This window comes from Penaeus vannamei, chromosome 3 (assembly GCF_042767895.1).
Source record: "Penaeus vannamei isolate JL-2024 chromosome 3, ASM4276789v1, whole genome shotgun sequence".
Lineage (NCBI taxonomy): Eukaryota > Metazoa > Arthropoda > Malacostraca > Decapoda > Penaeidae > Penaeus > Penaeus vannamei.
In genome coordinates, this window is record NC_091551.1 from 16,796,975 (window position 1) to 16,802,232 (window position 5,258).

Genomic DNA, 5,258 nt, shown 5'->3' on the forward strand with positions numbered 1-5,258 from the left:
CTATATCATTAATATTATTACTATTATAAATATTGGTATTATTAATTTCACTAGTATTATTGTTGATATTATTGTCTTTATCACTATTTCTTTTATCATTATAATTGTCATAACTAGTTGTTATCAGCATTATTGTCATTATGATCATTATCAATTTAACTTTTGTTCACATCATTGTGATATCAAAAAGGGAAGTAGAAAGAAAAGCGTTTGTAGACAAATGGAAAGAAATGAAAAAAGTCACAAAAATAACATTGTAAGTGTAAATATAAGAAAAATGAAAGAAAGAGAAAAAATACCGGACGACTTATTTAGTAATCATCGCCACCATCTCATCTCCCCAACGCAATACAGACGATGCCTGTCGTATGTCCGAAGAAGGTGGAAAATAAAATGAGAATTAAAGGGAAACCCAAAAGTCCCCAGGCAAGAAAGGAATAACATTTCAAAAACAAATTCCAATAGTCTTTTCTCATGCAGGTTTCGAAGTCTAATTTCGTCTTAATGGAAAGATGCCAATGGACTCATGAGAGCGAGAGAGAAGAGGCTTTCATAAGGGAAATATATTAGTCTATTAAATGGTACCATGACTGTCTATCTTCACTGGCAGTTCTTTGTTATTGTTTTGTTAATGTTTTTTTTTATTTCCATGTTAATGAGAGAATAAAAAAAAGACTGTTTTGTTTTAATTTTTTTATTTATTTATTCTTTTTTTTTTTACTTTATTTGTTAGCATTGTTATATTTTGGGAGCGATGGCTCAAGTGCGATGGTTACGGTACTGATATTTGCATAATGATAATTATAATGATGAAATTTGCGATGTAATCTTCCTGAGAAAGGTATGTGGACAGCCGCGAACTCGTCCGAACCCAACTCATCCTGGGAGGTGGAGCTCGAGTTGGTAGTTAGGCGGTTTGAACCTCTTCTGATCGTTGTGACGCAATAGCAGTCGTTGCGGTTAATGGGCGTCTGTGCTATTGGACTAATATAGTCCCGAAAGACACGGAGATGTAAGTTTTAAGAATAGCTATACTATGCCAAGATGCCAAAGTATCGAGATCTTGACAGCCCACCACATCTCTCTTTAAAATGTTGGAGCATCAGTTATCGAAGTCTGCCTCCGTTCCAACGGGGGAACTGTTATACATAGCTTTCTCTAATATGTAGTTTGATTTGATTGTAAATTTTGTAACATATCAGCTAAATAAAGTAATAAAATCTAAATCTAAAAAGTCGACGAAGCCCCTCTACAGCATCGCCGCTGGAAAGTCTTGTTCCCTACTAGAACACTGACTACACTGTATGACTTATACATCGTTCAGAATTGTCACAGTCCGCAGCAGCGACTCCACCGCCTCAGACTCCCCGTCACCCCTTCTTCGCCGCCGCCGCCCGGCCAGCACGAGATTCACTCAAGTCCTTGCGAGGAACGGCGGTCGAGAAAGATGCTGCCTTGTTCATTTATGGTGTTCTTAAGTCAAGCAAAGAATTTCTGTTTCTTAATGACCTAACTGAACTGTATTGATTGTAAACCTGTTCCCCCTACACAGCGATCTGAAAGCCATATATATGGGTGCCATATATAAACTAGAACCTGACAAGGAAAATCTAATGTGCGCCCTAAAGGATTTTTGCGCTGCAGCTTCTATGATGGCAGTGATCTAACTGTTGCTAATGCAATGTCTATCGTAATGACACTTTTTGTCCCGAAATTTATTTTTTGCTCAACGATACCAACCACTCTCTTGCCATGAAAAAATAATTGTTGCCTGTACCAATTTAGAAAACAAACTGGGAAAATAGCTGAACATCGGGAGACGGGAACGTGTGCTGGCTATGGTCTCTCTAAACGGTCTGGTATGTAACAGTAATCGATGCGAGGCAGTACAACGCCGCGATTCAATCAATGGTCTTTTCGAGAATGTGCGTTCATCTGTCGTCGCGGAGGCTGCGTTGTAATTGGACGAGGGAGAGGGACAGACAGTCCTGGCTGCGGCACATGTTTCAGATTTTCATGACGATGCGAATAGAAATTTCCACGATAGAGGACGCATTGTAACCCCGGGAACCAAATTGAAAAGGGCTTTTCTCAAATGCAGAGGAAAGGAGGCGAGGGTAAAAGCAGTAGCGTTGGCAGCGGAGCCTGCTTCAGGGACAGAAGTTTCTGGGCAGGTGTACCTCTTGCAACGGTGGTTATCATTTAACGAGGGTTACAGCAAAATCAGAACTTATGCAAATGCTTACAATTCATCCTGCAACGAGAAACAATCAGTCTGAGTGTCGCCAAAGTCACTCTGCGGACATGTGCATAGTTGTGTCAAAAGATGCAGTGACTTTATATGATTGCTCTAGGTCTCCAGTTCTCCGCTTTAAACATGTAAAGTGATAGACATGGATAAAGTGAATCAATATATTTTTTTAGGAACTGTAGAACGAGGAATACCAGTCTGTTTGGTGAAGCTTTTACTCTATCGACGTACTCTTCAGCCGTTTCGTATTGAATGTGGTTATTCGTTTTTCCAAGACCATTCCCCCCCCCCCTTCCCCATCCCCTAATACTCCTTTGATGTGTTAATAGATGCCCTCAGCGTGAGACTGAACGAGTCAATTGTTGGATGTCTTACTGCCAACAGAGGCTTTAAACCCTTGTCAATTTTTGTTGGAATGACGCTTATAGGCCCCAATGCCAACAATATGTCATTGCTCCTGAACTCTTTTAATCACTGAAAACCCAACAGAGACATGAATACTAAGAGGAAAACCCGGAAAACTGATGTACAACTTTTTAGAACATCTTGCTACAGAAAGGCATTTTGGAGAAAAATAGATGTGATTCGTAATGAATCATATTTTCTTCATTTGAAAGCACCACGCTTTAATGCAGTGACTGTCTTACCTGCTGATAACGTAGATATAATCATACGTAAGAATGTGTACAGTCTGCAAAAGCATATATTTTTTATCCCCGGGACAATTGGGTCAGGCTACCATATCCTTTCAATTTAAATGCAGTACGTGATATTCTGCTGGAGGAAAACTGCATCTACACACCTTTTTCTGGTCTTACAATTATTTTATTTGTAGTAATAACAAAAATGATGATAGACATAAACATAAGCATAAACATGATACAACTACTGATAACAATGATTGCAATAATGCTGAAGAAAGTTTGCATATACCCACCTTTTTCTGGTGGGAAATCGTGTACATTTTATATTTATTTTGTATAAAGTAATAACAATGATGATAAGCATAAACATAAGGATAGACATACTACTAATAAAGATAATAATGATGATAATACGTGATATTCTACTTGAGAATGTCGGATATAAATGATTATATCGTTATTGAAATGAGAGTAATGGTTAAGATAATGATGCAGTTAATAATAATAACAAAGGTAATGGTAATGGTATTAATAATAACGATGATCATAATAATGATAATAGTAAAAACTAGGAACACTCAGATAGCGCAATAGGTTGATTATCCTAATTCAACCGCCAAACAGAGGTCGATCTCACAATGCGAATAATGATAATGATAATACTCCCCCCCCCCCCGTGCCAAGGCGATAGGGGTAACTGATGCAATGAAAAAAATCATCAAAATTTAATGGCATGTAACTTAGCCCAACCAAACAAACAACAAACAAACTAATCAACGCTACCAAAAACATAACCTCCTTGGCGGGGGGAATAAAAAAAAAACAGAAAAAAAAACAATAACAAATTATTATAATAATAGTGATAATGATAATGATAAAAATAACAATGATTATAATTATGATAATAATAATAATTAATAATAATAATAGTAATAATAACAGTAATAATGATAATAATGATAAAAAAACAATAATATTAATAATGATAATAATGATGGTAATAATGACAGTGATAATAATGATAATGATAATAATGATAATAGCAATAATAGTAAAATGATAATAATAATGATAACAATAATAATCATAATAATAATATCAATATTCATAGTAATAATAATAATAGTAATGAAATGATAATAATGATAGTAGTGATAATAATAATGATAAAAACAATAATGATAATAGTATTAGTAATAATGATAATGACGATAACAATTATTACTATCATCATTATTATCATAATCATAAAAATGATAATAATGATAGTGATAATGATAATAACGATAGTAATGATAACAATAACTATAGTAATAATAATAACAATAGTAATAAAATTGATAATAAGGACAACAATAATGATGATAATGAAGATGATAATAAGATAATGTTCATAAAAACGAGAATAATTAAATAATGATGATAGCAATTATGATACATAGAAAGATCGTGATGATAATGATGATAAAAAATAATAATGATAAAAATGATTGTTACACTAATACGAATAATAATATCAATAATATAATTAATGATAATTTTATAGACAACAACAATAATAACGGTATACTGTGTATTGATAACCGAAGACCAAAATAGCAGGAAGAACTGTATTGCCGATAATAAATAAAAAGAGCGTCCATGTTGGATAGATTTCTGGATCAAGTCATGAGACTGGATTCTAAAAATAAACTGGGATCTATGAGGGAGAATTTTTGCTTTTTTGCGTACTTCAATAATCTAATCGCATAGATATATAGATATAAAAGTACAAACGTGTACACTGACTTAGAGATATATATGCGCGCTCGCACATACACACATATGCACACACACACACACACACACACACACACACACACACACACACTCTCTCTCTCTCTCTCTCACACACACACACGCACACAGACACGTTAAGAGAAGGAACTTAAAAAAAAAGGTAAAAAAGAGAAATAAATAAAGAAAAGAAACTGACCGCATTTCAGATTAACTTTCAACACGAGGGAGAAAACACCTGCCATCTCCCCCCTCCCCCCTGGCACCCCTTCCCCTGGGCACCCAAATTACCTGGCAGTGCTCTGAGTTTCCCTTGTTTTGGGCCGGTGATGTGAGCCGCGGCCAGAAGTTAGGTCTCTGCCGCTCCACTATTTTCCGTCCACGCGCAGACAGGAGTTGACAGACAGAATTATAGGTACATCGAAAAAATACTTACACGCTAGCAGTTTCGCACACACAGATGTATACACACGCGGGTACGTATATATTTCTTTTTATCCATCTATCTAAAGTCTCTCACTTCCTTTCCCGTACTCTGCCTCTTTTTTCACACATATAGTATGTTTGTTATAAGTATATGGTAATTT